The sequence below is a fragment of the Leptonychotes weddellii genome, chromosome 11 (genome assembly GCF_054177405.1).
Source record: "Leptonychotes weddellii isolate Sample4059 chromosome 11, ASM5417740v2, whole genome shotgun sequence".
Taxonomy (NCBI): domain Eukaryota; kingdom Metazoa; phylum Chordata; class Mammalia; order Carnivora; family Phocidae; genus Leptonychotes; species Leptonychotes weddellii.
Window position 1 is genome coordinate 57404778 of NC_138379.1, and position 12106 is coordinate 57416883.

Genomic DNA, 12106 nt, shown 5'->3' on the forward strand with positions numbered 1-12106 from the left:
AATTATATATTGAATAGACTTGTGGGCTTGCCTAGAAACCTTAATAACCACTTATAACACTGTGTGTGTGTGTGTGTATACATTTATCTATTTACATGCATACACACATATTCTTTTTGCAGATTTTTGGACAATAGCTTTTATGTAATATATCCAGTTTATCTTAGAAATTTGTTCTTCTTGAATAGATTTTTCATTTCCAAAGGTTGGCTGGTAAAGCACTGGCAAGACTCAACATGGTCTTGAACAGCATGCCAAAGATTTTGTATTTTATTCCTTGTATGATGAGGAGCCGCCCATGGCTTCAGAGGAGGACAGTGTCACAGTCTTAACATGATTCGGGAGCAGTGCAAAGGCTGCTCTGATTAGGAGATCAGGGAGGTCAGTTAAGAGGCTGATTGAGAGCCTCAATTAAGGTGGCAGACAAGAGGAGATACATGTGAGGATAATTTGGGGTAGATTAAGAGGACTCAAGAATGAAGTGGTGAGAGAAATAGAGGAGATCTAAGGATTTTTATTTTGGGTGAATGGGAGAATGATAAAACCATTAAGAAAGGCAGAAGGGATGCAAAATCTTCTAGGAGATAGAAATAGGCTGTGAAAAGTCAGAATATAATGCAAGCCTCTTCCTCAACTCAAAAAAAAAAAATCTATGTGCACCCAGTAATTTTGACATCTGAATCTAAAGCCAAACAAAAATTGAAGGACAGTGGAAGAAGAAGGAGGAGGAGGGGGAGGAGGAGAAGGAGGAGAAGAAGAGGGAGAGGTGAGGAAGAAGGAGAAAAAAATGAAGAACATTATAGGGTTGATAATGGTTTTCACTGATGACCTACTTGATAGTAATAATCAAGCACATTAAATGTTATATTTCAGGGAGTGCTGGGCAGATGCTAAGTTTGTAACAACACACTCTTTCATTTCTGCAGATGTTGGAGATTTCCTCTCCCAATAGGACAGCCAGAAACTTGTTTGGAAAGACCCATACAAGGCACAAGCACCCCAACTACATCCTTTTCAAGATGCTAATGCTTTCTACTTTCATCCAAGACCCCAAAGCTTGTGTGTTCAGTGGGCAAAGAATGAGAAGGAGAGGCTGCTCTTGTCTGAGACCACATGGGCAGCCAACCATGCAGAAGGGAGTGGTTGAGGCCTCCAGCCCAGAAACGGTATACTCTACATAAAACCATATTCCCTTCCCATATCCCTCCCAAATACCCAAGCTGGCATAGGGAGTTTTTGACAAGACAGTGAAGCTTTCCTATGTTGTATCTACGAGTTTTGTTACCATATTTTCTAAGTCAGAACTCCAGATGCATGACAAATATAGTTGTACTAATGGCAACTAAAGGACGGGATATTTTAAAGACTCTCTGGAAAATCTAGTGTATGTGGTTGCCATAGTAAAAACACATCATTTAAAAGACTGATTCTATGAATATTTATTTGATACCTACAAGGTGCCAGGCATGGTTCTAGGTGCTGGCAATAGAATGGTGAACAAAATATACAATATGTTATATAATGGGAATGGGCATGCCACTGGGCAGTGCGGTGGGATTTAGGATCTGGTCTCTTAAGTTAAAGATATGATCCAAAAAGAACATGACTGGGTATGTAATTATACTGCAGATCTCTAACTTCTACTTGAATCCCCAAAGTTTAAAAGGACCAATTTTAACTCTGCCCAGCTAATCAGTGAAATAGTCTCCAACCACTAGTGGGAAATCATCTCTCCCTTCTCTGACTCCCTTGCACTTCCTTTGGTGGTCTGAAAAGCATTAGATTGTCCTATCACGTGTTATAATTATTTATGTATATGTATTATCAATCTTTGTAGACTCCTTCAAAGCAGGCTGCTTTTGCTTCTCTCTCCAGGTCCCTTTCCTGATACTGTTCTTTTTTTTTTTTTTAAGATTTTATTTATTTATTTGACACACAGAGAGAGAGCACAAGTAGGCAGAGCAGCAGAGGGAGAAGGAGAAGCAGGGTCTCCCCTGAGCAGGGAGCCCGATGTGGGGCTCGATCCCAGGACCCTGAGATCATGACCTGAGCCGAAGGCAGTCGCTTAACCAACTGAGCCACCCAGGCGCCCCTCCTGATACTGTTCTTAATCCCCTCCCTTCTTCTCCTCCATTTGCCACATATCAATGTTTCTTCCATGCAGAACTCTTTGCTAGTCCCTTTATATGCCAAGCTCTTTCAGACCATACCTTTGCACACAGTTCCTTCTGATGGAATACCCTTTCCCTTCTTTGCTTTGGAGACCCATAACTCCTTTTTTTTTTAAATTAACATACAATGTATTATTTGTTTCAGTGGTACAGGTCTGTGGGAGAACCATAACTCTTTTTGGAACAATTAACTCAGAAGTTAAGCCCTCCTTGACTTCTCTGGATCATGCCCTCTGGCCCTTGGAGGGCTCTAAGCATATCTCTGTTAGCTCACTTATCATCTTACTTAGTTTTTCACTCTTTACGGGTCTATAAGTCCTGGGGCGGAGTCCTTATTTTATCTATCTAGATCTCTGGGGCCTTGCACCTTCGCCTGAAAGAGGCCTTCAGTGAAAGTTGCTGAATAACTTACTTGCCTTCTGAATTGACAGGGAGACTCTATGACTCTAAGGCCCTCCTATATTCCCTCCCTCCCTGCCTCCCATACTCATTTGTCCTTGCTAGAAATTTCCCCCAGTGCTCACTCCTTGGCTTGAAGGCATTGTAACTTCTATCAGAACGCAAATATTATGTAGTGGATAGAGCACTGGATGAAGAAACTAGAGACCTATATTCTAGTTCCAACTCACTTTGCAATTAGTTCTGTGACCTCTGCCAAATCATATCATCTTCTGTCTGTTTCTTCATTTATAAGGTGGAAGTTGAACTCAAACCAGAATTATATCCTATTTTTTTTTCCTTCAGTGATAATTTTAGTCAAATGATAGTGGCCTTTCAGAGAACTTTGTTGAAGATTGTGAAGCTCGGATAAAAAAAGACACTCAGCTGGAAAGACTATAGTGACTGTTTTGGACCATTTAGCACAGAAGTGAGAAGTGGGGCATGTCTGCCTATTATTTGCTGACAGTGAACTGAGTAGGTCTTTGAGCTCCTTTTAGTTCAAACACTCTACATGTCATGATCCATGTAAGATTATATGTAAAGTCAGTTCAATTTTGTTCAGACACTTGCCAAGTGTCTACTGCATGCTATGTACTGAGCAGGGCAAGATAAAAAGAAGAATAAATAATGCATGATCCTTGCCTGTAAGGGACTCTAGGTGATAAGTAGAGTAGGTAGTAAGTATCATCTTCATTAAGCGGATAATAGGAACTAAGACTCCACCAAGGATCGGAGGAACTGGATCTCAGACTAACATGATTTTCAGTGCTTTGCACTTTTCCACTATACCTCACTACCCTTCATTTTAAAAACAAAGGGAAAGGAGATATTGCACTAAAAGTTTGGGTGTTTCCCATGCCTGGGGCATCATAGCAGAGGCCCAAGATGAACGGACAGTGTTAGAAACTTGGGGAAGAAGTAGAAAAGGGAACAGAAGAGTCCAGAAAACAAATTTCACCTGTTGCATGAGGTCTGGTCTTGGCTGCTGAACAGGAAGCCTTCATTGGGCCAAACTTATGGCAAGCATGCTTCCTCACATCCCATGTGCCTCAATTCTAAGATTTTCTGTCCCCTTAACAGTGATGGGGTTGGGGAGCGGAAATGACCCTTCTGGGATGAAACAGTGCAGGATAATTACTCAAATCAAATCCCATTGACAACACATCAGGCCATATAACCTTTGTGCCATGACAGTGTCCACCAATCACCACCTGAGGGCATGGCCGTGTGCACTTGTGAAGTTTGGAGGAGAACTTTTATATCCATTTGGTTTGAAAATGCCACTATTTTCCAAGTACTAAATTTTTCTAAGTAGTGAGATTTTCTTTTTTTTTTTTTAAAGATTTTATTTATTTATTTGAGAGAGAGAGAATGAGAGAGAGCAAGCACATGAGAGGGGGGAGGGTCAGAGGGAGAAGCAGACTCCCCGCCGAGCAGGGAGCCTGATGTGGGACTCGATCCAGGGACTCCAGGATCATGACCTGAGCCGAAGGCAGTCGGTTAACCAACTGAGCCACCCAGGCGCCCGTAGTGAGATTTTCTAAGTAATGGCAGATGGCTGTTTTCTAGGCCATGTGGATGCATCTTAACCAACTGAGCCACCCAGGCGCCCCATGTGGATGCATCTTGATGGAGGTGGGGGTTGGTCATAAATCCAGAGTGTGGTCTCTGGACTCCACATGTTCAGATTCTTAATAGTGACCAGGCCCTGAGAAAATCGTTCATGTCACTAGACTCACATAAGACAGGCAGCCATGAAGAAAAGGAAGTTATTGATTGATAACGAATTTCCACACAGTAGGCAATGCACACAACACTAACATCATATGATCCAGTAAATTCATGGTACTGGCAGACCTGAGAAACCAGCCAACATTCAGAAAGTCACTAAGGGAGAATACAAAGTTATAAAAAAGAAGATTCAGTGAACTGAACATGATATTTATTTTTGGCTGCAGTAACCTTAAAACATAGAATGTTGGAACTAAAAGGGACCAAGGTCACCTTAGCCAACTCTTTCATTTCACAAAAGGGGAAACTAAGGCCCAGAAATGAAAAGTGACTTGCCCAAACCCACATCATTGATATATTTTTCTTTTTATCCTACAGACATGTACAGAGTGCCAACCCAGAGTAAAGGTTCATTCTAAGCAAAGGAGAGCCTTTCACAAGCTCCAAAATCTAGTTTAGGAGATGGATATGCATAGAGCCAGTTCTCATACAGTATGATTAGTGCTCTAAGACAGGGGTTGGCAAAGATTTTCTGTTAAGGGCTGGATAGTAAATATTTTAAGCTCTGCAGGCCATATAATCTCTGTTGCAACTACTAGACCCCATTGTTGTAGCACAAAAGCATCCATAAACAAGATGCAAATGATAAAAGTGTCTGCGCTCCACTAAAATTTTATCTATTGCCACTGAAATTAAATTTAATATAAGATTCATGTGGCATGAAATATTATTCTTTTTTTTATTTTTTCCAACCACTTAAAAATGTAAAAACTGTCCTTAACTCATGAGCCTACAAAAATAGGCAGTAGGCTGGATTTAGCCTAGAGGCACTGGTTTGCTGACCCTTGTCTTAGATGAACAGAAGTTCCAAATGATTTTTCACCATCCATGAAAGTATGATCTAATTGGTGATCAGATTCTTTCCCCATGAATAAAAGGGGGGGAAAAGAGTGTATGCTTGTCAGTGCCACTCTGAAGAGGAAGGGTCACTGAGGTGGGTGCTTCTCACAAAGAATAGTAAAAGACAGGATGAGAGGAGTCCTGAAAACCCCTAGTTCATCCCCATCCCACCTCTATTTCCAATTAAACTCTGAATGCCTCCATAATCCTGAGCCAACTTTATTTACTTTTCACATTACAGAGACTCTAAGTTTTGTGTAGTTTCTTTCTTTCTTTAAAGATTTTATTTATTCATTTGACACAGAGAGAGACACAGCAAGAGAGGGAACACAAGCAGGGGGAGTGGGAGAGGGAGAAGCAGGCTTCCCGCTGAGCAGGGAGTCCGATGTGGGGCTCGATCCCAGGACCCTGGGATCACAACCTGAGCTGAAGGCAAACGCTTAACTACTGAGCCACCCAGGTGCCCCTAAGGTTTGTGTAGTTTAAAATGTAGATTCCTCTGCAGAAGAGCTGGCCCTTTCTAAGGTTTCCACAAAACCATGTTTAGAGGGCGTCAAATGGCTACATGGAACTCAGTCCTTTCAGGAGTCAGGTAGTGTTTTGATAGCATTAGGGATGCCCTGCGGGTGGCCTTGGGGGAAGACTGACAACCTTCCTCTCAGAGAGATGAGCACACGGGCAGCATCTTACCAATCTTTGAATGCCTAGCCCTTCAGAACAGAGTTTGGCATTTCAGAACCACTAGGCTTTGTCATGGGCAGTTTCCCTGATGAAAAGGTATGTGCTCTTTCTCCTTATGGGAGAATTCTCTGGGTCTCAGTTTCCTCCCCTGTTAAAAAAAAAAAAACAAGAATCATAATAATCTCACCTACATCACACAGGTTTTTATGCAATCACATGCTTGGTAACACTCTGTAAACTGACTAATACTACATGAGCCACCACTTGCTTCCATCCACACTGTCTCCATAGTCAGTAAGGCCACTTTATCTTTCTGGGCCTCATTTTCCTTATCTCAAAAGCCAGAAGGGTGAATTCAATGCTTCTGAGTTTCCTTCCAATTATACCAGTCTGGCCCTGTGCCTTGTTAGGAAAGGAGCTTTTCATTGTATAGTGAGCAGTTTTACATTTATGATTGAAGGTGAAGGGCAGGAACAAAGAGGTCAAATATGGAAAAACAATAACAACAACAAAAAAAGAGAAGACTAGAAGGGAACCTTGGCCCTATACAGGGAGTAACACCAACTGCCCTCCCGTCTGGTGTCCAGGATAAAATGTCTGCCTCCTTAAAAAGCAAAAAGGTCATGTTCTTTGGCATAGTCTAGATTTGCTTTACATGTGGAATGCTGAGTTTGAGAATCCCAACAATCTTTCTTTTCTCTCCTTATCAGAGTCAATCAATAGTTGGAAATGTTAACGAGATGGTCCATCCAGCAATTTTTAACAAGAGGCTCACTGCCCAGATAATTTAATGTGGAATATACACATTGCTCACATTGCTACGTCTTGCTTTTTTTTTTTTTAACCTCTGCTGGGACTGATGGCTTCCACAAAGCAGACTATGTCCTATAACACCAGGGTCCTGCACAGATTTTTCCCTTCTTCCTCTCATTTTCCACTTTCATAAAGGAGTATGTGAGTCCATTGACCAGTTAGATGAAAGGCTGTCGTCTTTCCCTCTGAGGAAAGTGATGTTGTTTTTAAAGATCCAGTGTGGGATGGGAGTGGGCATAGGGCTGGGCTGGCAAATAAGGGGCAGGTGAGGCAAGTGGGGAGATTAGAGAAACCTGTTTCTCTCCTTCCTCCACACTCCCGGCTTGAGGTGTTTAAGGAGGGGCAATGAGGATCCAAACCTAGGACCTATCCCGTGGCTCTAAAAGTTGTTTTCTACAAAGGAGAATGGATCTTGGTAGGGCTTTCTGGTGTACTAGACACCTTTGGTGTCCAAGAAATGATTCTAGGCCTCTAATAACAGGCAAATTGGAAACCCTATGAATTCTCTTGTGACATATATATTATAGGCCCACAGAGATAAAATAATTTACAAAAGCACGTATGGTAGATGATAGTTTCCTACAACTACAGGAGCCTGAGAAACACTTTTCAAGACATCTGGCTATTCAGCACATATTATCAAAAACCAGGAATGTCCCAACTAAATATCTTTTGTTAACCTTAATTATCTCTGAAATGAACAGCTTATGGTCCTCTGGCTATACCCCAAGCTTCCCCATCCCTGTGCATTTAGTCAAACTATTCCCTCCCTCCACTTTAACGACCCTTCCCTATCAAACATTCTTCTTACCACTGACCGTGACTGGTCCAAATCCTACATGGTTCAAGTCCCATTTCAAGTACTGACTTCTTTATGAAGACTTCTCTTTTTCATTGGCTCTTGCTATAGGTATTTTTTAATGAGTTTATGTTTTGTCCCTCCCCCCATGAGGCTATCCATTCCTTAAGGCCTCCAACTAATCTTCATATTCCCTCATGTTCAAAACAATGCCTGCTTCAGGTCCTTCAACAAACTAGTCCTTCAAAGAAAAAAATCTGTTGATCATTTGTTTAACCAGAACACAATATCGAATAACCTCATCTATAAATGGAATGTTTGCACTATTTAGAAGTCTGAACCACAAAAAAGCTGTTAACAAAGATTTCGATTCAAAGTAAATAACAAACTTCTAGAAGATTTCCTGAGTTCAACACATTCCAACTAAGTTTTGCACCTTCTGCGTATTTATCCAAGCAGCTGAATAAGTTCTGAATACTAAGCCTGAGGCATGGCAAGGTCTTCAATCATCAAGAAAGATTCAATTATATTCAGAGTGTGTGGTTTCCAAAGGAGGAGCATGGACCAATATTTTGAAAAGGCTTTCAACAAGACTGATTGAAATAAAATGTTTTCCTGAATAAATATTACTTACACGGAACATGCAGGCCCCATCCCCATCCTGGTTCACGAACTCTTTGCTTTAATTCCTTATCTCCCCAAATCATTAAGAAGGAGGGAGATGTGAAATGTGAGATGGACTGTACTAGGGACTGAATGTATCTTCCTCAAATTCATATGTTGAAATCTTAATCCCCAGTGTGAAGGTATTAGGAAGTGGGGCATGATTTGGGGAATGATTAGGTAATGAGAGCACAGCCCTCATGAATGGGATTAAGCAAAGGCCAAGAACTAGCTAGCCCCTTTTCTGCCATTGCAAACCAGGAAGTGGGTTCTCACCAGACACAGATCTGCCAGAGTTCTCAGCCTCCAAAAATGTGAGAAGTAAATTTCTGTTAGCAGCCTGAATGGACTAAGACTGTCTGTACCTGCTATGACCATGATGCTTTTTAGACACAATTTCAATCTGATCAGCAATCTGATAAGGCAGGTATTATATACACTTGTCTTACAGATGACAAAATGAGACTGAAGAGGGTAGTTAAGTAGCTGCTCCAAGGTCACAGACCTAAAAGTAGACCTACATCCAAACCCAGGTCCCATTGGTTTCAAAGTTTATGCTTTTGCACTGCACAATGCTGCCTTATGCAGTGTTTTCATAGCAATACAAATAGATGAGAAAAATTAGTTGAAATAAAAAAATTTTTTTAATGGAAATACGATGAGAAAAATTAGTTGAAATAAAAAAATTTTTTTTAATGGAAATACAGTGTGGTGTCATGAAGCAAAACACTGGACCAGGTGATATAGAACAAGTAGATCCTACTCTGCTATGAACCACCTAACCGTATGACCTCAGCCAAGATACTCCATCTCAAAATCATAAAATCAGACTGTAAATGCTAAAAAAAAATGCATATTGAAAATCACTTACCCCTTCTCAATCTTCTCCCTCTGCAGAATTTGAGGCTCAGATGAAGCCATTTGTCTACAGTCACACAAAGGCACAATTTAGGTCTATCAAACCCATCTAGGGCTCCTTCCACTGGGTTGTGTCTCTCCTCCCTAGGTCTTGGTCTCCTTGTTTACAAAGCAAACCTCCAAGACTGTATTCTCTTAGTTTGGGCTGTTAGAGAGGAATACCATAGACTGACTGGGTGGCTCCAACAACAAACATTTATTTCTCATAGTCCTGGAGGCTAGAAGTTCAAGATCAAGGCCCCAGCAGATCTGGTGTCTGGTGAAGGAACTCTTCGTGTTTGCATCTGACTGTTTTCTCCTTGTATCCTCACACAGCTGAGAGAGAGAGACAGATAGCATCTCTCTTGTTTTTAATTTTTTAAATTTGAGTATAGTTGACACATAATGTTACATTAGCTTCAGGTATACAACATAGTGATTGAACAAGTTTACACATTATGCTATGTTCATTGCAAACGTAGCTACACTGTACAATGCAATTACAATACCATTGACTACATTCCCTCTGCTGTACCTTTTATTGCCATGACTTATTCATTCCATAACTGGAAGCCTGTATCTCCCACTCCTTTTTATCCATTTTGTTCATTCCCCCCAGCCCTCTCCCCTCTGGCAACCATCAGTTTGTTCTTGTGTTTCTTCTTATAAGGGTACTAATCTCATTCATAAGGGTTCAGTGCTCAAGACTTAATTACGTCCCAATTACTGCCCCATCTCCTAATACCATCACGTTGAAGGTTAAGGATTTCAACATATGAATTTTACAGGGACACAAACATTTAGTCCATAACATGTGTGGTCCACTTAGACTGTGCTATACAAATGTAGAGGATTTTATTACGATTTCTTAATGCGTAACGTAATGTGAAAGGTCTCAGAGATACTATGAGAGAAAGACCATACAGCCTCTGGCCTATGGGGGGGGGGAGGAGAGGAGTGGGTAGAGAAAGAGAGAGAGAGAAGGGGAGGGAAAATGGGTCCTAGAGAGAATCTTGTCCTTAGGGCTGCCTCAGATCCCAATAATATACATGAGTGAGTTTCTGTTTTTTATAACAAAACCAAAAAAACTAACTAGAAAATGGAGAAAAATCTTTATCTAAATTAACTTTTTCCAGAGCATCAAATGATACTCCGGTGTAGTGTATATAGGTAGAAACACCCAAATGCTAGCATTTTGGAAAAAAAGTTACATAATTCACCAAAAAAAGAGCATTTCCTCCTGGACCTCTCCTCAGACCTTCAATCTCACTCCTCCACCAAAATAACTATTATTAATGTAAAAAGGCGAAAAGAGCCAGCATGTGAGCTTTGGCTCAGTGAAGCGATGGTGGAACAGCCTTCCTTCCTTCTGACTGCATTTGGCTCCTGTGTATTTCCTGCAGGTACATTTTTTGGCCTGGATCATCAGCGCAGTGTTTTGCTTAGCAACTGATGGGCTTTCATTGAAATACCTCTCTGCTTAGAGGGAGAAGACTTGCCTATGTCACCTTAGAAGTTAATATATTATGCTACAGTGGGGTGCAGCTAGAAAGTTATGAACAATATTTCCCGAAATGCTTTCACTGGGACCCTATCCCTGTGAGATGCTATGTGACAAAATGTCCCGAGGTCAAATAAGTTTGGGAAATGCTGCCTTCTGTATTGCCTCGTAAGGAGTCATTAATGCACATGAACATGTTAAAAGTCTTCTCTGCTGGCTCCTCCTCTGTACCAGATTTCCCAATTCGAAGTGCCTTTGGGGGTTGGCTTTGGGCCTTAACTCCTCTCTGCACTCTCCCTAGATGATCTCGTCCAGATCCATGACTTTAAATACCACCTCAATGCCAATGATTTCCCAGTTTATATCACAGACCTTTCTCCTAAGCTCCAGACTCCTAGATATATCTGTCTACTTGATAGTACCTCTTACATGTGTAATAGGTATCTTGAACAGAATGTGGATAAAACAATCTCTTGATTTCCTTCACCCCTGTAAGTCTTTGCTTCCTTAGTCTTTGCTTGCTCAGTTAATAATTCTACCTTTAATTAACTGCTCAAGCTCAAGCCCAAGAGCTACAAATCATCACTGTCTTCTCTCTGGTCCCTATTTCCCACATTAACCCATCAGGAAGCCCTGCTTTCTTCACTCCTGAAAAACATGCTGGCACCATCCACATCTCTCTACCTGTTCTGACAACCCCATCATCATCTCTCAGGTGAGCTACTGTAAGAGACTCCTAACTGGTCTCCACCTGTAATCATGGCCTTTAAATTCCATTCTCTACACAACAGCCAAGGAAATTTCTTTTTTTCAAATTGTAGTATTAGATTGTGCTAAGGCTTAAAGCCCTTCATATTGCTTTCCACTGCACCAACGGTCAAATCTTCCTTCTTACCACGTCCTCTAAGATCATCTCCTGACATGCACTTTCCTGTTTGGTCAGTTTCTCAGCTCCAGCACAGAGGCTCTCTTTCTTCTTCCAACATGCCAAGCTTTGTCCTGCCAGGTCTGTGGACTCATTGTTCCCTCTGCTGTCTGCATTTCCCCAACTCCAGTTCTTCCCTGTAACATCACCCCTTAATGTCTTCACAGTCCCTACCATTATTTGAGATCTTACTTGTTTGTTTGGTCATTCACCTTTTTTTGGGAACCGCCTAGAAAGTGAATTCTATGAAGACAGGGTAGGGGTCTTATCTGTTCTGCTCATTCTTCATCAGGATTTGTTCAGGGCCTGGAGCAGTGCCTGGCACATAATAGACTCTCAATAAGTATTTGCCAACTGTATGAAATGATTTGAGAAATTATGTATTGGAGAAAACTGTGAAACTTAGTTTAACCCTACATTCTTCAAATTTATTTGAGCTCAGAACCCTATCTGCCATTGTAAAGAATATTCACTATCCCAGGGACCATTTCCTGGAATGCAGTTTGTTCTATGCTGATTTTTTTTTTGCTTGTTTTATTTATTTATTTATTTATTTATTTATTTATTTATTTATTTATTTATTT